This window comes from Meles meles, chromosome 3 (assembly GCF_922984935.1).
Source record: "Meles meles chromosome 3, mMelMel3.1 paternal haplotype, whole genome shotgun sequence".
Lineage (NCBI taxonomy): Eukaryota > Metazoa > Chordata > Mammalia > Carnivora > Mustelidae > Meles > Meles meles.
In genome coordinates, this window is record NC_060068.1 from 43674218 (window position 1) to 43698216 (window position 23999).

Consider the following 23999-nt stretch of genomic DNA (forward strand, 5'->3'; position numbering starts at 1 on the left):
TCATTCAATTTTCAGCAGATCATGTAGCTGAAAATTCACTATCCTATACCTTACCTTTTTCCTCTGTAAAACGGGTAAAAGAGTATATAACAAATAAGGTTGCAATGGGGATTAAGTGAGCTAATATATACAAAGTAATTACTTTGGTACCAAGTAAAAACTCAAATCATAGTACATATCATTACCCCAATTAAAAAAAAAAACTGCCAATACTATACACTAGCTAGACTTGATTACTTTTCATACATTTTCATTAACCCTCTAGCATCCTTGAAAAATTCATTATCCCTGCTTTATAAAAAACAGGCAGAGACAGATCCAAGAGCTTAGAGAATTAGTAAATAGAGAAATTCAGATTAAAATGAATGCTTGGGGCACCTGGGTGGCTCAGTGGGTTAAACCTCTGCCTTCTGCTCAGGTCATGATCTCAGGGTCCTGGGATGGAGCCCTGCATTGGGCTCTCTGCTCAGCAGGGAGCCTGCTTACCCCCTCTCTGCCTGACTCTCTACCTGCTTGTGATCTCTGTCAAATAAATAAATAAAATATTTAAAATAAATAAATAAATAAATAAATAAAATGAATGACCACAAAGCCCACCTAGCTTCAACTACACCAGTGGTTCTCAAACTTCAGTGTAATAAAAAGCTTGGAAAGCTTGTGAAAAATAGTTGCTGGATGTGATCACCAGAGGTTCTGATTGAGAAGACTAAGGGGATAGACATGAATTTGCATTTATAACCAGCTTACACGTGATGCTGGTGCCCCTAGTCGAAGGACCACATTTTGACTGAACCATACCATACAGACTCTCAGAAAATGCAGGATAAATTGGTGGTAATTGCATCCCTCTTAGAAGGCCCTTTTTAAAAACCTGTAGATGGATATGTGAAAAGGCTAGATAATGCATCTGTATTCAATTCCATCATTTAAAAATCCAGGCTGTGCCTCTCTGTCTACTTGTGATCTCTCTCTCTGTCAAATATATATATATATATATAAAAAGAAACCATCTTTAAAAAAAAAAAAAATCCAGGCTGAAGACTGGTTTTAGTAGTCTATCTGGGCAAAATGTATTTCCCTTTATTAAATGGAGTTCTGAATCCTCTCCCTTCAAAAACAAAAACAAAAACATTTCAAAACAATCATGGTTTCCTAAATTCCCGAGTAAGCCAAATAACAGAATTTTCAGAGAAATCTCTGAATGGAATGATTTTAGGAGCTATGTAGTTAGAACTGAAGAACTGATAAAGTATAAAAATGAGCACGGTATTCATGGGAGAACGCTACAGTCTATACTGCTCTAGATAGATAGCACGCTCAACACCTGTAATGATTTCAAATGGTTCTTGGTAAGGATTTTGCACTAACTATTGATTCATTTCTGGGCAGGCACTATTATGTGGATAAAGATTTCAATTACCCTAATTTAAATACTTGGAGAAAAGGATTCAACAAACTTGCTGAGTAGAAGATATTATCTTTTTTAAAAAAATACATATCTAAATATATCTTTGGTCAGAGAACCATTGGGAGGGCCAATGAAGAGAAAGTATGCAATTAATTAAATAAACAATGGTTCTTTCTGTGAAATCTGAGACAGGTCATCATGTATTCACTCCTACCCACCTGAACTCTTTTGGTGATGGGAAATTCATCAAGCTGTGTATTTTACTTCTATTTATTAGAAAGTTTTCTCATTTATTCCATGCACTTTGGGGTCCATGCAAACTCCTTCCCCAATGTAGCTGATCTACAAGGCTGAAATCCTAAACAAACATTTGCATATCATTGATAAGTACATCTACCATCAACTCAGCAACTCAAAACAGGTCCACAACCATTGATTTACAGCATGAATTCTGCCCTCTTGCAAAAACTCATTCCGCCTACTTGTGCCATTAGAAATTTTATAGACTAAAAATTTGGTACCTCTTCAGTATATCAACCTTCTTTGAAAGCAGCCATCTTCTCCTCCTCCAAATGACTGGTCTTCTCTTTCACACATTTAACGTTTCCAGTTGTCTCACCATTCCAGTTTGATGTGCTTTCCAGATACTTGAATTTTTCTCTCCTCCAGGATCACTAAATATATATTTTGAGGCATCTTAGTAACCACAATATTTTTATGTAACTGAATTTATGTAATTAATTTTTCTCAATGTAAATCATATCCAGTGTAAACTAAAATGCAGCTTATTGTCCCACCAGTATCTATAATAAGTGAAGACAGCACTACCATATGGTTTCACTTATATGTGAAATAGATAGCATGGAGGACATTAGGAGAAGGGAGGGGAAATGAAGGGGGGGATGTCAGAGGAGTAGAGGAACCATGAGAGACTGTGGAATCTGGGAAACAAACAGAGTTTTAGAGAAGAGGATTGTTGGGGGATGGGTTAGCCCAGTGATGGGTATTAAGGAGATGCATGGAACACTGGGTATTACACACAAACAATGAATCATGCAACAGTACATCAAAAATTAATGGTGTAAAAAAAAATTATGTACTGTATGGTGACTAACATAACATAATAAAATTAAATTAAATTAAGTAAAACAAAATAAAAGGTAAAATTTTGTATATTCCCTAACATTAGCACTGCTTTCTTTGGCCTAATGCTTAATTTCATGGTGGGGGTGGGAGGGGAGTCTTTCAACCATTCCAAAAATATTTTGCATTTTTCACTTGCTCTGTGTCAATGTACTTAAATGCATTTCAAAATAAGTAATACACCCACACAAAATAGAAGAGTATACATTAATATCAGATAAAGGGTTAGTATCCAAACTCTATAAGGAACTTAGCAAACTCAACACCCAAAGAACAAACAATCCAATCAAGAAATGGGCAGAGGACATGAACAGACATTTCTGCAAAGAAGAAATCCAGATGGCCAACAGACACATGAAAAAGTGCTCCACATCACTCGGCATCAGGGAAATACTAATCAAAACCACAATGAGATATCACCTCACACCAGTCAGAATGGCTAAAATTAACAAGTCAGGAAATGACAGATGCTGGTGAGGATGCGGAGAAAGGGGAACCCTCCTCCACTGTTGGTGGGAATGCAAGCTGGTCCAACCACTCTGGAAAACAGCATGGAGGTTCCTCAAAATGTTGAAAATAGAACTACCCTATGACCCAGCAATTGCACTACTGGGTATTTACCCTAAAGATACAAACATAGTGATCCGAAGGGGCACGTGTACCCGAATGTTTATAGCAGCAATGTCTACAATAGGCAAACTATGGAAAGAACCTAGATGTCCATCAACAGATGAATGGATAAAGAAGAGGTGGTATATATATACACACAATGGAATACTATGCAGCCATCAAAAGAAATGAAATCTTGCCATTTGCCACGACGTGGATGGAACTAGAGGGTATCATGCTTAGTGAAATAAGTCAATTGGAGAAAGACAACTATCATATGATCTCCCTGATATGAGGACGTGGAGATGCAACATGGGGGGTTAGGGGATAGGAGAAGAATAAATGAAACAAGATGGGATTGGGAGGGAGACAAACCATAAATGACTCTTAATCTCACAAAACAAACTGGGTGTTGCTGGGGGGAGGTGGGGTTGGGAGAGGGGGAGGGGGGTTATGGACATTGGGGAGGGTATGTGCTATGGTGAGTGCTGTGAAGTGTGTAAACCTGGTGATTCACAGACCTGTACCCCTGGGGATAAAAGTACATTATATGTTTATTAAAAAAAAAAAAAGAAAGGATGAATACCCAACTTTTGTAGCAACATGGACGGGACTGGAAGTGATTATGCTGAGTGAAATAAGTCAAGCAGAGAGAGTCAAGTATCATATGGTTTCACTTATTTGCAGAGCATAACAAATGACATGGAGGACATTGGGAGATGGAGAGGAGAAAGAAGTTGAGGGAAATTGGAAGGGGAGGTGAACCATGAGACTATGGACTCTGAAAAACAACCTGAGGGTTTTGAAGGGGCGGGGGTAGGAGGTTGGGGGAACCAGGTGGTGGGTAATAGGGAGGGCACGTACTGCATGGAGCACTGGGTGTTGTGCAAAAACAATGAATACTGTTATGCTGAAAAAAATAAATTAATTAATTTAAAAAAAAAGAAGAGTATACATTAACTGATACACACAGGAGTCTTCATGCTTAATCTAATTAAGCATTCTATTGTTCTTGTTGGCAAAAAAATTAAAAAACCTTTCCTTCTAACTTGAAAGAACTTTCCAGGCAACCTGCAGCAGCAATTTTTTTTTAAAGATTTATTTATTTATTTGACAGACAGAGATCACAAGCAGGCAGAGAGAGAGGAGGAAGCAGCCTCCTGCTGAGCAGAGAGCCCAACGTGGGGCTCCATCCCAGGACCCTGGGATCATGCCTGAGCCAAGGCAGAGGCTTTAACCCACTGAGCCACCCAGGCGCCCCTGCAGCAGCAATTTTTAAATCATCTTGCTTCTAACCTACACATTGTGCTGTGAGGTTAAGTACAACAGACACAAAGAAAACGAAAATACAGGAGGGCCCAGTGATGATATTGATGATATTGATTGTAAGAACAGACACAAATAAAGGGAAAAAGGACTCTGAGAACAGAAAGGATAGAAAATATCGAAGTGGACTACAAAGTGTCCTGTTTTTAGGGATAGTGATTATAGCCCATGGCCATTTGGGGAACTATGTGTAAGACATTTATTATTTCTAATATTACTTAAAGGCACTAAAAGTTGGTCTGACAAAATAAATAAATAAATAAATACATACATACATACATACATAAATACATATTTAGGTTAACAATCAATAAGGATTACCCGTGAATTTCCCAGCTTATTCATCTATTGGTCACTTGGCTAAGGCTCAAAGGAACCCCAAATACAAGTGAATTTTAAGGAGGAAAATGAAAGAGCACAACAGTAAATGTTTGATGATAGATCAAACTGAGAATTTTGCTCTGGATTTGACACTTTGTAAGATCCATAATAATACTAATCATAATTTTACTAAATATAACACATTTACGGAGGACTCATACTGTGACAGTGTGCTTAGTATAGGAAGTCAATTACCTCATTTACAACTTGGAGCCATTAGTTAGGTCAGGGGTTGCCAAACTGGATCCTAGGGGCCAAATCTGACCTACCATCTGTTTTTGTAAAAAAACAAAAAGTCTTATTGGAATGGAGTCATATTCATTTACATATAGCATCTGTGACTGCTTTCCCCCTACAAAGGCAGAGTCGGGTAGTTGTAGCAGATCATGAGTTCAGCAAAGCCTAAAATATTTGTTTATTTAGCCTGCAACAGGAAAAGTCTGCCAACTCCTGAAATAGATGCTATAAATTTTACTTTTATTTTCAGTTGAAAAAACTAAGGTTGCAAGTCTAGTCTATTGCGGTTGACTGGATTATGTTCTATGATTGTCCCTGACTGACAATAAACAGTTCACGGTCCAAGTTACAAGCATATACCAAAATGACCTTCTCAATGAGAAAGAAGATGTGTAGTTCTTCCTTCTATGGCCCACATCCTGCAGCCAACAGTGAAGTCACAATATGTGAATTTTGGAAAGCTTAAATTAATGGATGAAATTTGGATTCTGAAATGTATTAATTCAAACTGAAGAATGGGGAAAATAAAGGGGACAGAGTACATTTATCTTACATATCTGCTCCTCAGAAAGTTCTTCCCTGACAGCCTTCTCTGAAGAACTATGGCAATAAATTCTCAGCCCCTGTCTCTGCATCACCCTGGTTATTTAATTAATAGCACTTCCCACAAATTTTAGCTGCCCAGTTTGTCAATTTGTTGTGTATCTTCTTCAATTTAGATGTAAGTTTCATGAGAACAAGGATTGTATCTGTCTTGTCCATCACGGTATCTCCAATGCCTCGTACTGTTAGTGCTCAAGAATACTTGAAGAATGATAGGCAGAGAAAGAGATGGGGGAAGGATAAGAAAAGAGAATAAATCATATTCTCAAAGGATAAAGAACTTGGATAAAAATCTTTGGGGGCCAAAGAAAAAAATGAACATAGCAAAGAAAATGCTTGCTTTGCTCTTCTATTGTTTATTGCTATAAACAGAGTAGATAATAGAATAGATAATGGAATAGGTGATAGAAAGAAAGAAATAAGATATCCTCAAAGAAAGACTACAGGAGGAATAATTTGTGAGGAGTATCATTCCTCTAAGTATCGATCAATTTCTTTTACTAAATGAGTCATTTACAAGCAAATTCTCACATAAAACTATCTCACGATGTAGGGGAAAACAAGAAATAGGGTTCTAAACCTATAATTCCTGAATATTAGAATTTTAAGGGACAAATTTCCATTAAGAGCTAACTAAAATTGAACTACTAAATAGGGTTTTGGTCTACAACTGAACAAGAGTAAAATGGTTCAATGAGTCATGAAATTTTATGAAACTGGTAAAAATAGTCTATCTAAATAGTAGTCCTTGAATCCAAAATGATGCTATCTTGTTTTCAGAAATAATCCAGTTATCTTTGGACATCATCAAAAGTTGCAAGGACAACTTCTACATAGAAAAGTATTGAGAAATTTTTTAAGTGTTTTGAGATTAGAGTCTAGGTATACTGCCCCCTGATGTCCTACCACTAACACGGTGCTAAGAATGTCCATCCATGGGGCGCCTGGGTGGCTCAGTGGGTTGAAGCCTCTGCCTTCGGCTCAGGTCATGATCCCAGGGTCCCCGCATCGGACTCTCTGCTCAGCAGGAAGCCTGCCTTTCCTCTCTCTCTGCCTGCCTCTCTGCCTACTTGTGATCTCTGTCTGTCAAATAAATAAATAAAATCTTTAAAAAAAAAGACATCTGATTAAAAAAAAAAAAAGAATGTCCTTCCATTCAACAAATAAATGGATAAGTATTTCTCAGTAATACTACCCTGCAGCAGATGCTGTCATACATTGGAAGGCATGCCTCCTTCTAGGGTATCCCACTCCCATGGGGGAGGCAGGTAAGCAAACATGCTATTTCTTTAATGCAAGAACCAATACAGATATAATCTCAGGAGACCTGAGAGGTCTAAAGAGAGGAAGGCCTAAATAAACAAGGACGTGAATGAAGATCACACAACCCACAACAAGCAAAGTCTATTCAATTTGCTACAGCAAGGGGTCAGCCACCACCACTCATGTTTGGCAGAGACTCAAAGGCAGGCCAACCAAATAGCTTTCTAGTGGAAAAGAAAGGAAGGCTTCAGGTATGCCATTACTGGCAGCTACTGGCATGGGGAAGTTGTAGAAGGGCTAACTAGAAGGGGAGCATCCTGTGTGATTGAATAGGAGTTATATATTTGGCTTTCTGCAGTAGCCCCTAAGAAGCAAGGGCAAAAATAAGGAAAGCCATCAGTTACTGGTCACCTGTACTGACTGCTGCTATGCTGACTCTGTGGGTCAGAGTTTTATTTTTATATATGGGGTAGCCTTTGCTACTCGTGTACTCAATCTCTCAAATTCATACTGATGGTGACAAAGAATTTAATTAACAAGTTGCACTCCCATTCCAAACAATTTGCCCTCCAATTTCCTTCTTCTCTTACAAAGTGAATGTAACTTACATTTTTAAAGCTTCATATAAAAAGAGTCATTTGTTAATGAAAGCTTGTTTGATTTCCAAAAAGACAAGAGTTGTAATACAGAAAGATCAGTGTTACTGCAGAGAAAATTGTAAATCAATAGATGGACAATTCAGAAGTTTATAATAAAATTGTTTTTTAACCTAAATGAACCTGACACCTCAACTCGTAATAGTTATACTAGTACATTATATGATAACATTTTAAATTTAAAAAGATGTTTATAGTTAACAAAGTAGGATGCTCCACCATCATTTAACTAGTCATAATCTCATATATCCTCCTTATTCCTATAATTTCCTCCTGGAAAACCTGTGTTTTAGGTGCACAAGTCTATATTTGTTTTTTATCTTCATTTATCTTAATTCTCAAAGAAGCAAGGGTTTATAAAAAAAAAAAAAGAAGAAGAAGAAGAAGAGGAATAAAAGCACAACAAAAGCCTAGTCAACCACCTAAAAACTACTTGAGTCCAGATGGTATAACATGTAGGGGTGTGGGGAAAAACAGTTATATGTACCACACATCCTGTTACTTGCCTCAAAAATACTTAAAATAGCAGATATTTTGCATTTTTGTTATTGAAGATGTTGCTGAAGGCTGATTTACAAGTGACAAAAATAATGTTCAAATATACTCATAGTTTGCCTTTATGCATGTATCTTCCTCACCACATATATTTTCTTTCTACTGCTTGTGGTTTTAAAATGTAAAACACAATTTAATATAAATTTAATGGATCATATTCAATACAGTTTCCCAATTTTATTTATGAATTGTGCCAGTTTTTGCTGTCTTGCTTCAAACAGACTCCAGGAAATGTGTGACTTGCCACAGCTCAAGAACTTACGTAAAAGCAAATGTGGTCTCTAATGCAAAGTCATATACTTCTCAAGTTATTATAAATTCAGAAGAAAATGATTAGTTCTGCTATTGAACAAAATATGCCGGCTCACATTCAATGATCTGGGTTTCTCTTTGGAATCACTTTAGGACTGCTATAGTGGGGGCTCTTAGCACTGACTAAGTCAAAACCACAAACCTTCATCTACCTCTGATTATCTCATTTCTTCATAGTTCTCCAAAACAAGGATTGTTAACTTCAAGTTCACACATATCCTTGAAGGAGTCCATAAACCCTGAAATTTTATAGGAGGGCATATTTCTTTTTTTCTTGGAGAAAGGATGCCCATCTATAATTAGATTCAAAAATGTATCAGTGACATCCAGTTGGTTGAGATATTGGGATATATCTAAATCATAATGAAGCTTATCACATAAGCAAAAAGTTTTGGGATTTATACTAGATAGCCAACCTATTAAAAAAATGGCTTTAGTGGTTTTTGAGGATGTCACTAAGAGGTTTCCTCATACATCTGGTGGTGACATTTTTTCTCTTCTATCTCTGTACATTTTTTTAAGATTTAGAGACACTGGTCATTTCAAATAATATTCTATTACCATACTGAATGTTAAATTTACTAAAATATTTTGTCTTTAGTGTTAACATAATTTTATATTTATCTTGTGCTTTAATTTGATTTTTTTCAATTTTAAACAAAGTCATAGATTATTTTTACGCATTTATTCTTCCATTCTTTTACTCCTATCACTAGTATACAGGCAGGGTTCTTTGTTTCCAACAACAGAATCCCTTCTAAGAAGAAATGGATTTATTAAGGGTATTAGGTAGCTTAAAGAATTTCTACCTCAGCCAAGGAACCAAATTTGGATGCTAGACAGAAGGAGAACTGCAATCAGAACAGAAGTTCATTATCGTTATAGTGAAAACACTACTATGGCTTATGGCTTCTGCTTACCACTTAATATGCTCTGGATCAAATATCTGACAATTACAACAAACTTGAACCAGATTCCAGCCACGTGCTCTTCCAGACCTACTCTCAGCCCTTTTCCACTTTCCTCTCTGTCTCAAGAGGCTGATCTACCAGATTCCACCAACAAGCCAACGACCCATATGGATTCTTCTTGGATGGACCAGAGCAGATACCGGGAGAAGACTGGAGAGAAAAAGAGTGAGCTTATGACATTTATTCATTTGGGTCCTTCCCTCTTCAAGTATGTTGCCTCAGGATGGCTGTTTTCCTCTAGGCAACTTGCACTGCACAATTCTTTCTCCCTTTCTACTCCAGTAGAATATCCATTCTCTTGGGATAGGGTTAGGGGGCATCCCTATGCTGCTAGACCATGGTTCTTGCTGCATTCACTAATAGCTCCAACATACTACACAGACCTTTACCAATGATGCCTTTATAAATAGACAGAGTGTTCTTTGTTTACCAAAACTTACCAAAACAATATTTGTATTTTTGTTATCAAAGACCTGTTTTGTAGCTACTCCAGAAAAATCAGAATTCTCCCCTTACAGGATGCTCTATTCCTGTACTCAGCTACACATAACGTAATTTACTTCCAAATTCCAAACCTCAGCTCTAAGTCTGCCTGGGAAATCTCAGATAATATGAAGAACATTAGATGCAAGGAATTCTGGACCTTTAGGTTTATATTTTAAGCCTCCACAACTTAAGAAAGTACACCAGAAGGGAATAGAGTGGATATTGCATGAGTCAGCATACCATTATCTACTTCAAACACTGATATTCACACACAAAAATTTATGAAAAGTTGACCGGCTATGAAGTGAGTCATAGTGTTTTCTACAACATTTGTTATGTATATACTTTGCCTATGTTGCTTTATGCAAATATTTAGATTAGTAATCAACGAGAACAACTCAATAGTAACCCAGGACATGCAGGTATTACCAAAAGTATATAAAGCTTAAAAGGTCAGGTGAATATTTGCTTTGTTATTTGTAATCAGAATATATTTTCCATATTTGCAATAAATACAGTTGAAGTTTATTCTACCAAATACATCCTCAAAGATGTAGATATGACACAAGTCCCATTTCCCTTGTGAATTTCAGGGGTGCTGAAAATATTAGACAGTGGAAAGTAGATTGTGGTCAAAAACCATAGGTCCAGGATGTGGTCGATTTTTAAAATGGCCACAATCCTTCATTTGAAGAGTAAGCATCTATTTACCCAGCTCTTGAATATGGATGAGCTTTGTGAATTGCTTTGGCCAACAGGATATAAGCAAACTGTGGCACAAGCAAAGATCTGAAAACCACTCATACACTGGGACTTGCCCCTTTGCCACTCCCGGGATCTCCCACCACCATCATCATGTGAACAAACCTTGGAAGCCTGCTAAATAACAAGAGACAAGTGACCCAGTCATACCATCTGTTCGAGTAACCCCAGCCAATCACGGGAGGCCATCTTGGATAAGCTAGCCCCCAACCAACCTGCCAGCTAACAGCAGATACATGAGCTACTAGCCCAAGTGAGATAAGCCAAGCCCACCTGGATCAAAAGAGCCACCACAGAGCCAACCCCAAATTGCAGACCCACCGAACTATAAACTGAAAAAGAAACTAAATAAAAATTTTGGAAGGTTAGTTTTTCAAACCACTAAGTTTTGTGGGTTTGTTTGTTTTTTTATAGCACAAACAAGCTAACTGATGTATAAAAAGAAACCCAGGAGGGGTGTGCTGCTGTTGACTAACCTAAAAATATATCGCATTGGCTGTAGGACTGCGCAGTAAAGTGAAGCTGGAAAAGCAGTGAGGAAACTTGCAAAGGCTGCCTCGTGCTACATAGTAGAAAAGAAAGTGGCAAAACTGTCACCTGTAGTAACATGGAAGACAAAGAACGTATCTGATAAACTGGGGGCATGTCAAGATGGTTCCTGACCCCAGTGTTGCAGGTGGGAAGTGGTGTGGGAAGAGAGAGAGAGATGCTAAAAATAAACTATTGTCAGACAGAATGTTTTTTTTTTTTTTTCAAACAGAATTTAAAAGGAAAATAAAGGGATAGGACAAGTGGATTGGAAAACCAAATTGCTTCTCATTTCCAGTATCTCCAACTAGCAAATTATTTTCTTTTCCTTTCCTTCTTTCTTTCTTTTTCTCTCTTTCTTTCTTTCTTTCCTTTGTTTGTTTCAGATGTATAATTTAGTGATTCAGCACGTACATAAAACACCCATTGTTTTTCAGTACAAATGCTCTCCTTAATGGCCATCACCCATTTAAGTCATCCGCCCCCAACCCCTGCCCACCTCCCCTCCAGCAACCCTCAGTTTGCACAATACAGTTAAAATTCGGTCTTCTGAGGGCACCTGGGTGGCTCAGTGGGTTAAGCCTCTGCCTTCGGCTCAGGTCGTGGTCTCAGGGTCCTAGGATGGAGCCCCAAGTCAGGCTCTCTGCTCAGTGGGGAGCCTGCTTACCCCCCCCACCTGCCTCTCTGCCTATGATCTCTCTCTCTCTCTCACTCTCTCTCTGTTAAATAAATAATTTTTTTTTAAATTCTGTCTTCTGGTTTGCCTCTTTTTAATCCCCCCAACCATGTTCATTTCTTTTGTTTCTTAAATTCCATATGAGTGAAATCATATGGTATTTATCTTTATCTGAGTTATTTCACTTAGCATAATACACTCTAGCTCCATCTACATCATAGCACATGGCAAGACTATATTCTTTTTCATGGCCAAGTAATAATCCATTATATATTGTATCTTCTTTATCCATTCATCAGTTGATGGACACGTGAGCTGTTTCCATAGTTTGGCTACTGCAGACAAAGCTGCTATAAACATCAAGGTGCATGGACCCTTTCAAATCGGCGTCTTTATATCCTTTGGGTATATGCACCTAGTAGTGCAATTGCTGGATCATAGGGTGGTCCTATTTTTCACTTTTTGAGAAACCTCCAAGCAAACTAGTATCAAATAAAGTGAGGAGAAAGATAAGAACAAAGATCAAATCAAGGATATGTCTGTAAACCCTTTGTTAAAATCCTGAAAGAGCAGCGCCTGGGTGGCTCAGTGGGTTAAAGCCTCTGCCTTCAGAGGCTCAGGTCATGATCTCGGGGTCTTGGGATTGAGCCTCGCATCAAGCCCCACATGGGGTTCTCGGCTCAGGAGGGAGCCTGCTTCTCCCTCTCTCTTTGCCTGCCTCTCTGCCTACTTGTGATCTCTGTCTGTCAAATAAATAAATAAATCTTTAAAATCCTGGAAGATTCAAGGAGGTACGAAATGGCCTCTCCAAAATACACAAAAGGCTTCTGATGGGGCACCTGGGTGGCTTAGTTGGTTAAGCTACTGCCTTCGGCTTAGGTCATGATCCTACAGTCCTGGGATCGAGCCCTGCATCAGGCTCCCTGCTCAGCAGGGAGTCTGCTTCTCCCACTGACCTCTCTCCTCTCATGGCCTATCTCTCTCTCTCAAATAAATAAATAAAATCTTTTAAAAAGGATTAAAAAAAAAAAAGCTTCTGAGAAGAATAAGGGTGTGGTTACATAAAAGCTTAATCCCCCAAAAGTCAAGAGAGAGGCAGTCTCAAAACAACTGACATTTTGTATTTTGTTGAATAGACTAATGTGGTATACGGAAATCTCACAGGTTTTATGGAAGACATATCAGTAAAAGGACCAGTAGATTAGAGGAAAAGGAACTAAGATTGCTAAAATTAAAGAAAAAAAAATCTTCTGTATCTCAACTATGGGAGGAAGCAAGCTGAGAATGTTACTCAGTTGTAATTGGAGGCCATATTTATAGGGAAAAAAACATTTCAGAGGATAAAGCCATAAGCCCAAAGGTTGGAGTCAAGATCCATAGAAAACAGTGACCAAGAAACTACTACCAAGGAAAAGTTAAGAGTTTTGTACTGGGAAGCCACTTCCATAGGGAACGGTGTCCTAACCAGGACACATTCCCTGGTCCCAGAGGCAGAAGAACTGAGCGTCTGCCCCGAGGGATTCCAGAATTGCAGGGGTCAGCCCCTGCTACCTGCCTCCTGTTCTTCCTTTTTTTTTTTTTTTTAATATTTTATTTATTTCTTTGACAGAGAGAGATATCACAAGTAGCAGAGAGGCAGACAGAGAGAGAGAGGGAAGAAGCAGGCTCCCTGCTGAGCAGAGAGCCCAATGCGGGACTTGATCCCAGGACCCTGAGATCATGACCTGAGCGGAAGGCAGAGGCCCCAACCCACTGAGCCACCCAGGCGCCCCTGTTCTTCCCTTTTTTGAATGGAAAAGTCACTTATAATTATCCTATCCTTATCTCCCTTTGTAGGTGAGGCACAGATAACATGTGTTTTTATTCACATGTTCTTGGTTCGTGATTGCAAGAGGAACACATCTAAGGATTAACATTCAGATCTTACTTAAATCATGAGATCTGGACCTCCAGCCTGGAATTAAACGACACTTCTGGGGAGGAGGTACAGGGATTCTGAAGGTGAGAGGAGAGTGAATAAATTGGGATGGAAGGACAAACTACAGTAGTTTATTAAAACACAATTATCCCTTTCGTTCAAAGGCTTTCCACTTTCCCACCCCTTGAATCTAGGTTGGTCGCGTAATTTGCCATGTAAACGAGACATTAACAAAACTGTTACAAGCGCTTACCTACTTGCTGTTTCTGGGCCTTCTGCCACTGCCGCCATGTGAATGCGCCGAGATTAGCCCACTGGTTGATGAGGGACATGGGGCTTAATTGCATTTATACCCCATCTGAGAGTGAGACAGCAATCAAACACGAACTAATTTACGGAGAATCAGCCTGGCCCCACGTGAGCTGCCTGGCAACAGCTGAGGAATTAGAAAGCCCAGCCCTGTTCAGCCAAGTCCGACCCTAAAGAACAGCCTGACACAAATTGACAAACTAAACAAAAAGGTTGTTTTTTAAGTCACTGTGTTCATCACACTGGCTTGTTACACAGCGAAGGCAAACCCATAGACAAGACTAATCTACTTCCACGTAGACATCTGGATGTCATCTCGAAAGAACAACATGAAAAGTCTCCTGTACATCCTATTGAGAAGTCTGGACATCTGGGATTACTGAAGATTAGGAGTTATGTTTGTTAAAGAGAAGACATTTTCTCGGAAAAAGCTGAAACTTACTTTTAAACTATGTCCATGCTACCTCAGGAAGGACTGTCTTAAAAACTAAAGAAAATAGATTATTACATGGGTAAAAGAAGCTTCAAATCAGAGTTGAAAGATGTTCGACAGGGGGAGGGGTGATCATGGAGAGGACATGACCTCTGGTTGACCTGATTGCTGGCCCAGGGAATCAGAGGGTCCTCACTGTTCCCCTGTCCTTGAAATGTATATTTTGCCCACCCTTCCCACAGTGGGAGCCATTTCCAAGGACACAGACTTGGGAGAGCAGTATGTTGTTAGAACATCTGCACAATATTCATGACTTAACCCATTTGAGACTTCTGTATGAACTCGTTAGATACTGGGGGTGCCTGGGTGGCTCAGTGCATTAAAGCCTCTGCCTTTGGCTCAGGTCATGATCTCGGGGTCCTGGAATCGAGCCCCGCATCGGGCTCTCTGCTCCGTGGGGAGCCTGCTTCCTCCTCTCTCTCTCTCTGCCTGCCTCTCTGCCTGCTTGTGATCTCCATCTGTCAAATAAATAAATAAAAATCTTAAAAAAAAAAAAAAGCAAACTAATGTTAACACATAATGTACGACATCACATAGGTGCTTAGTGGTGAAGAGTATAGGCTTTGGAGCCAGACTGCCGAAATCTGATCCCAGGTACCTCATTTACCTCCTGTGTAGTTTGGACAGGTTTTTTGTTTGTTTGTTTGTTTTGTTTTGTTTTGTTTTTAACATCTCTGGGGCAATCCCTTTCATACCTATGCACAAAATACGTGTTTCAAAGTACCTATCTCATAGATTATTACAGAGAATTAATGTATACCAAGTGCCTACAACAGTTTAAATGTTAATATATGCAAAGTGCTAAGCACACAGGAAATGTTACATAAGTGTTATGTATCTAAATGTAGACAGTAAATGGCTAGGAATAATTAGCGACTCCTCATGAACTGCTCTGAGAAGAGACAAAACCCAGCCACCTCTAGAAAAGAAGTCAGCCAGCTTCCTGGCTTTAATTTCATACTCCATCTGTTTATCGGTTTTCAGAACTGGACAAAGTTTGTGAAAAGTTTTGTTTTTTTAATATTCAAATTCAGTATTTTATATTAGGGATGAATTCTAATGACAAGGGAATAAGGGGCATCTTAATCAGAACCCTCATGTTGAGCCTGCCCTGCTTGCAGATGGTTGTGGGAATCAATAAAGCTATAGCAGGTGCATTAGCGTGGAAATATACATGTGAACTCTATCTATGCAGGACACGAGTGCATCTCTCCTATGATACTGACATATAACATGCGTCGAGTGAATATTCTTGAAATAAATTCATGAACACGTTCAAAGTAATTTTAGATGTACAATACTCAAGGCAGTATCAAAAAATGCAAAACTAAGTAGGTACTGTTATTCAGATGAGTTTCCTTTTTTTTTTTTAAGTCTACATATACATATACATACAAAGTTCTACAGGTAAAAAATAATAATAATTCATCTCAAACTGTTAGAGATTATATTCATGTAATACTAGATTTTAGGTCACCAGAATTTTTCTTTTTGAAGTTATTTGGGGCCCAACAGTTTTTAATGCCGTGAGTCTTACAAGTGATTTTCTGTGGGGATACCTGGATGGTTCAGTCAGTTAAGCTTCTGCCTTTGACTCAGGTCACCTTTGGCTCAGGTCATGTTCCTGGGGTCCTGAGATCGAGCTCTGCATCGGGCTCCCTGAAGGGAGTCTGCTTGTCCCTCTCCCTCTGCCCATATCCCCCATCTCCCAGCTCATGCTCTCTCTCTCTCTCGCCCTCTCTATAATAAATTAAATCTTTTTTTAAAAAAAGTGACTTTCGCCTTAAATGACACACTGGACCAGATGGACATCACAGATATATTCAGAACATTTCATCCCAAAGCAACAGAATACACATTCTTCTCTAGTGCACATGGAACCTTCTCCAGAATAGATCACATCCTGGGTCACAAATCAGGTCTCAACCGGTATCAAAAGATTAGGATCATTCCCTGCATATTTTCAGACCACAATGCTCTGAAGCTAGAACTCAATCACAAGATGAAAGCTGGAAAGAACCCAAATACATGGAGACTAAACAGCATCCTTCTAAAGAATGAATGGGTCAACCAGGAAATTAAAGAAGAATTGAAAAAATTCATGGAAACAAATGATAATGAAAACACAACAGTTCAAAATCTGTGGGACACAGCAAAGGCAGTCCTGAGAGGAAAATATATAGCGGTACAAGCCTTTCTCAAGAAACAAGAAAGGTCTCAAGTACACAACCTAACCCTACGCGTAAAGGAGCTGGAGAAAGAACAAGAAAGAAACCCTAAACCCAGCAGGAGAAGAGAAATCATAAAGATCAGAGCAGAAATCAATGAAATAGAAACCAAAAAAACAATAGAAAAAAATCAATGAAACTAGGAGCTGGTTCTTTGAAAGAATCAATAGGATTGATAAACCCCTGGCCAGACTCATCCAAAAGAAAAGAGAAAGGACCCAAATCAATAAAATCATGAATGAAAGAGGAGAGATCACAACTAACACCAAAGAAATACAGACAATTATAAGAACATACTATGAGCAACTCTACGCCAACAAATTGGCCAATCTGGAAGAAATGGATGCATTCCTAGAGACATATAAACTACCACAACTGAACCAGGAAGAAATAGAAAACCTGAACAGGCCCATAACCAGTAAGGAGATTGAAACAGTCATCAAAAATCTCCAAACAAACAAAAGCCCAGGGCCAGACGGCTTCCCAGGGGAATTCTACCAAACATTTAAAGAAGAACTCATTCCTATTCTCCTGAAACTGTTCCAAAAAATAGAAATGGAAGGAAAACTTCCAAACTCATTCTATGAGGCCAGCATCACCTTGATCCCAAAACCAGACAAGGATCCCACCAAAAAAGGGAACTACAGACCAATATCCTTGATGAACACAGACGCAAAAATTCTCGCCAAAATACTAGCCAATAGGATTCAACAGTACATTAAAAGGATTATTCACCACGATCAAGTGGGATTTATTCCAGGGCTGCAGGGTTGGTTCAACATCCGCAAATCAATCAATGTGATAGAACACATTAATAAAAGAAAGAACAAGAACCATATGATACTCTCAATAGATGCTGAAAAAGCATTTGACAAAGTACAGCATCCCTTCCTGATCAAAACTCTTCAAAGTGTAGGGATAGAGGGCACATACCTCAATATTATCAAAGCCATCTATGAAAAACCCACCGCAAATATCATTCTCAATGGAGAAAAACTGAAAGCTTTTCCATTAAGGTCAGGAACACGGCAGGGATGTCCATTATCACCACTGCTATTCAACATAGTATTAGAAGTCCTAGCCTCAGCAATCAGACAACAAAAAGAAATTAAAGGCATCCAAATTGGTAAAGAAGAAGTCAAACTATCACTCTTCGCAGATGATATGATACTATATGTGGAAAACCCAAAAGACTCCACTCCAAAACTGCTAGAACTTGTCCAGGAATTCAGTAAAGTGTCAGGATATAAAATCAATGCACAGAAATCAGTTGCATTTCTGTACACCAACAACAAGACTGAAGAAAGAGAAATTAAGGAGTCAATCCCATTTACAATTGTACCCAAAACTATAAGATACCTAGGAATAAACCTAACCAAAGAGACTAAGAATCTATACACAGAAAATTATAAAGTACTCATGAAAGAAATTGAGGAAGACACAAAAAAATGGAAAAATGTTCCATGCTCCTGGATTGGAAGAATAAATATTGTGAAAATGTCTATGCTACCTAAAGCAATCTACACATTTAATGCAATCCCTATCAAAATACCATCCATTTTTTTCAAAGAAATGGAACAAATAATCCTCAAATTTATATGGAACCAGAAAAGACCTCGAATAGCCAAAGGAATATTGAAGAACAAAGCCAAAGTTGGTGGCATCACAATTCTGGACTTCAAGCTCTATTACAAAGCTGTCATCATCAAGACAGCATGGTACTGGCACAAAAACAGACACATAGACCAGTGGAACAGAATAGAGAGCCCAGAAATCGACCCTCAACTCTATGGTCAACTAATCTTCGACAAAGCAGGAAAGAATGTCCAATGGAAAAAAGACAGCCTCTTCAATAAATGGTGCTGGGAAAATTGGACAGCCACATGCAGAAAAATGAAATTGGACCACTTCCTTACACCACACACGAAAATAGACTCCAAATGGATGAAGGACCTCAATGTGAGAAAGGAATCCATCAAAATCCTTGAGGAGAACGCAGGCAGCAACCTCTTCGACCTCAGCCGCAGCAACATCTTCCTAGGAACAACGGCAAAGGCAAGGGAAGCAAGGGCGAAAATGAACTATTGGGATTTCATCAAGATCAAAAGCTTTTGCACAGCAAAGGAAACAGTTAACAAAACCAAAAGACAACTGACAGAATGGGAGAAGATATTTGCAAACGACATATCAGATAAAGGGCTAGTATCCAAAATCTATAAGGAACTTAGCAAACTCAACACCCAAAGAACAAACAATCCAATCAAGAAATGGGCAGAGGACATGAACAGATATTTCTGCAAAGAAGACATCCAGATGGCCAACAGACACATGAAAAAGTGCTCCACGTCACTTGGCATCAGGGAAATACAAATCAAAACCACAATGAGATATCACCTCACACCAGTCAGAATGGCTAAAATTAACAAGTCAGGAAATGACAGATGCTGGAGAGGATGTGGAGAAAGGGGAACCCTCCTCCACTGTTGGTGGGAATGCAAGCTGGTCCAACCACTCTGGAAAACAGCATGGAGGTTCCTCAAAATGTTGAAAATAGAACTACCCTATGACCCAGCAATTGCACTACTGGGTATTTACCCTAAAGATACAAACATAGTGATCCGAAGGGGCACGTGTACCCGAATGTTTATAGCAGCAATGTCTACAATAGCCAGACTATGGAAAGAACCTAGATGTCCATCAACAGATGAATGGATCAAGAAGATGTGGTATATATACACAATGGAATACTATGCAGCCATCAAAAGAAATGAAATCTTGCCATTTGCGACGACGTGGATGGAACTAGAGCGTATCATGCTTAGTGAAATAAGTCAATCGGAGAAAGACAACTATCATATGATCTCCCTGATATGAGGACATGGAGAAGCAACATGGGGCGGTAGGGCGATAGGAGAAGAATAAATGAAACAAGATGGGATTGGGAGGGAGACAAACCATAAATGACTCTTAATCTCACAAAACAAACTGGGGGTTGCTGGGGGGAGGTGGGATTGGGAGAGGGGGAGCGGGCTATGGACATTGGGGAGGGGAGGTGAACCATAAGAGACTATGGACTCTGAAAAACAACCTGAGGGTTTTGAAGGGTCAGAGGTGGGAGGTTGGGGGAACAGGTGGTGGGTGATGGGGAGGGCACGTTTTGCATGGAGCACTGGGTGTTGTGCAAAAAGAATGAATACTGTTACGCTGAAAAAATTAATAAAAAGGGAAAAAAAAAAGGAAAAAAAAAAAGTGACTTTCAGTGAAAGCATACAGCACTTGGTCTTGGTTTTAAAGTGTGTTCTCCGAAGGGCAGCATCAGCATCTCCTGAGTTTGTTAGAGATGCAAATTCTCAGGCCCCATCCCTGACCTGTTGAATCTGAAATTCTGGAAGTGGGCGCAGCAATGTGTTTTACTGAAGTCTGCAGGTGCTCCTGTCACATGCTAAATTGGGAGAATCCTGGGGTATAGCAATTTTGTGTTCCTCACTCTCTCTTCTAAAGAAATGGTACTATTCTGTCTTCAAAGAAACACAATTCTCGGGTTATTTGAGGAACTGGTTCCAATATTACAAAAATCAAAATACAAAAAGGCAAGCCCACTCTTCTTTTCTGAAAACAATGGAGCAGAACTGTTCTACCAGGGAAATTTTTTCAAACACCTGAGCAGGACTTTTTCTTTTAATACTTTTTTAATACTTTTTTATAATACATAGCTTATGCTAAATGTATTTTTGTTCTTTATTTTAGAAACTGTCGACTTAGTGAAGAGAACAAGAAATATCACATAGTACAAAGTGTAAAAGTCACCAAAGAAAAAAAGCCAAAAACTAAAGGTTGAAGAAAAGGCTAATGCTGAATTTCATTTCAAATACATAAAAATTAACAAAGCCATGAAATTCATCTAAAGAGGAGGCACTTGCATAGAATAAAAATAATTTAGATGTAAAATGGAAGAAATGATTTTCCCAGTTTGACTTCCATTCAGAGACACACTTGTAAATTAAAAGTAGAGATTGGGGGGGGGGGAGGCAGAGTGGGGGTGGTGGCTCCTGGTTGGCTCAGTCAGTCGACCATACAACTCTTGATCTTGGGGTTGTGAGTTTGAGCCCCACATTGTGTGTAAAGACTGCTTAAAAATAAAATCATTAAGGGGCACCTGGGTGGCTCATTTGGTTAAGCAGCTGCCTCCTGATTTTGGCTCAGGTTATGATCTCAGGGTCCTGGGATTGAGCCTCCTATTGGGCTCTGCAGTCTGAGGGAGTCTGCTTGAGGATTCTCTCCCTCTCCCAAAGCCCCTCCCCCAACTCACACATAAAGGCTTTCTCTCTCTCCCTCAAATTTTAAAATTATCTTATAAAATAAAATAAAATAAAATCTTTAAGAAGAAAAAAAACAAAAAGGAATTGAGAATCGTAGTCTTAAAATACTGCCAAGGCACTGTCTGAACTATTCTTTTTAATGGTAATTGAGCATGTGTATAGGGAATAGCACTATATTAACCACTTTGCGAATTATAATTTAGTTGAATATTGCTCTGGTTTTCACAGAAGACACAATCTGCTGGAAAAAAAATAACCACATTGCAATGAAAGTGCATGTTAAAAGCACTAGGGAGTAAACAGAAATTTCATTCCAACATGTAGAGTTATAACACCGCGGTCTCAGAACAAATTCCGTAGGCAGTTTTTTTCATCTAGGTCACAAAAACAGAGCTCCAGTGAGACAAATGATGTTGGTACAGGTCTAGTACCGTGCCTCAGGTATAGGAGGTACTCTAAAAACAGTTGTTATTCAACTGTACAGTAAATTCTCTTATGTTTACTCCCATCTTTCCTTGGAAATACTGACTCCTTACGTAGCTGTATTCATGGACCGAAGAAAAGGAGTTAGTGGACAAGAAAAAGTAAAGACACAAGCGGCAACGACACCAACAACATTGTAAATGGCTTTCAGTGAGAAACGAGAGACTATGGGACACACAATAATGAAACTATTAATATAAATCAATGTACCGGGAGAATTTATTGAACTCCAACAGCACGTAAAACTCTAGAACATGTTATCATGCACTGTTAGGGGACACAAAAACCTGCAAAGCTGAGACTGTGTGTCTGCTGAATGAGAGGATAAGACATGTGTAAGAAGTATATGAAAACTGAATACAAGGTGATAAGTGCCCATTTTATGAGAGACAATGAAGACCACAGGGTCAAGATCAATGAAACGAGAGATTTATATTGGCAGGTGGTGTTGGGAGTTTTCTAGGTTGGATTGGGATTCCTTGTTCTGCTGCATTTTTTAGGATAAAATCATTTTTTTCTTAGATTTTATTTATTAGAGAGAGAGTGCCCGCATATGTTGGGGGAGGGGCAGAGAGAATGGGAGAAGCAGGCTCCCCACTGAGCAGGGAGACTGATGCAGGTTGATCCCAGCATTTCGAGATCATGACCTGGGCCAAAAGCGGACACTTAACCAACTGAGCCACCCAGGCACCCCTGGGATAAAATCATTACCTCTGTGGCTTCTCCAATTTTCAATTTCTTCCCACGCTCCTTAAACCCCAAACGTCGAAAAGCTCACAGTGCTAAGGTGAAAGGTAGATGACGGGGAAAATTATGAAAATAATAAATGAAGAGAGAAAGGGATATCATCCGTTATCCATGGCAAGAAACAACCAACCAAATAAGTGGATAAGGGCCGAGCCAGAGGGGGACGGCAGGTGGTGATTATTCTCTGCAAGGTATCAATGGTTCTTAGTAAACACAAAACCCAAATCTACAGAACTAATTGCAATTGCCACCAAGTTTTCCAGTGGAACTGTATTTTTCTTCCTACTAACTCACATTCACACATCCTAAATGGTTTAAAAAATGATTTTACATACGTTCTTATTATTAATTCGCACAGAAACATGGGTGGGAACAGCTGCTGTGGGAACTTACAGGACTCGAGCAAAGGCTACCTGCTAGCAGTAGGACAAAGCCAGGACTTCGAGTCAGATATTCAAAATCATGTTTTGAAGAGCCGAAAATGAAGACATCTCCTATCTGTATTTAATATCAGAAAAACAACGTTCCAACAGAGGAGTAACTCTCATTACTCAACAGCACCAACAGTACCAACCGTGCGATCAGTGGTTTTCCTGTCTACCTGGACGATCTCCCTGGCCCAGCTGGCGAGTCCTAAGACCTGTATATTATTCTATGGGCTTCTGATGTCAATACTTCAAACTAATACTATAAGGAGAGAAGGACACTCTGGGTCAGCCCAGAAAAGACAAGAGTGTTTCTACTTACTTCTCTCTCTCTCTCTCTTTCTCTCCAACATCCCAACTCCCATGGTCTGAGGAATTCTGGCCCTATGCAGAAGCCATATAGAACTGTTCTAGAAGACAGTCCCACTGGTCTCCCAGCAGACATCCAGTGTCCTCACCAGACACTTGAGGGAGCCTTTGCCAGGCTCTGACCGTGACATAAAAGAACATGAGCAGTAATAGGCTAGCTGAACGCAGGCAGCCCTCAGAGCCAAAAGAGCCAAAAAGAAGTGTTACTGTTTTAAGTTATTAAGCTTTAAGGCACTTTGTTGTATGGCAAAATAACAACCCGCATCTCATTTTTTACCTGAGTTGTTTCTTTAGAGAAGGCAATTAGTTCAATTTGTAGGCTCTCTGTGGGAAACCAGCCAGGAGATAAATATGTAGCACCTGGTCGGGTCTGAGACCTCGTTGTGCAGACAGCTACATCATTTGGGGACCCAGTGCCAAATGAAAATGTGGGGCCCCTTGTGCAGAAGGCAGGAAAGAAGTGCTGTTACATATACATAAAATGCCTCCTCTTTTCTGTTACGGTCTGTATCTGTTTGCTTTTGTTGTTCCATGGCATTTTCAGAAAAGCCCAATTTACATTTTAAATTTTGAACATTCTTTTTTTTTTTTTTTACTCTTCATCTTTATATTATGCAATGCTCATTTCAAAGGCAAATATCCAAAGACTTAACTTAGGGGTGGAATCACCAGGATTACAATTCATATTACGGTGATTCCTGCCCAAAGGGTACCACAAGCCCACCAAGGGAGAGAAATACAAGCCGGACTCAGAAAATCTGGAATGGGAAAGAGAGAACCTATCCTTAGGGA

The 23999-nt window shown here is 39.2% G+C and overlaps 1 long non-coding RNA gene across 1 annotated transcript in view; it reads right to left on the reverse strand.

The window, feature by feature from the left end:
• The window catches only part of LOC123938579, a 249733-nt gene that overhangs the window by 177797 nt on the left and 47937 nt on the right, over window positions 1-23999 (reverse strand). Inside the window, exon 2 of the long non-coding RNA XR_006817735.1 lies at window positions 1930-2082. This is a non-coding gene — a long non-coding RNA (uncharacterized LOC123938579). The remainder of the gene's footprint in view (window positions 1-1929; window positions 2083-23999) is intronic.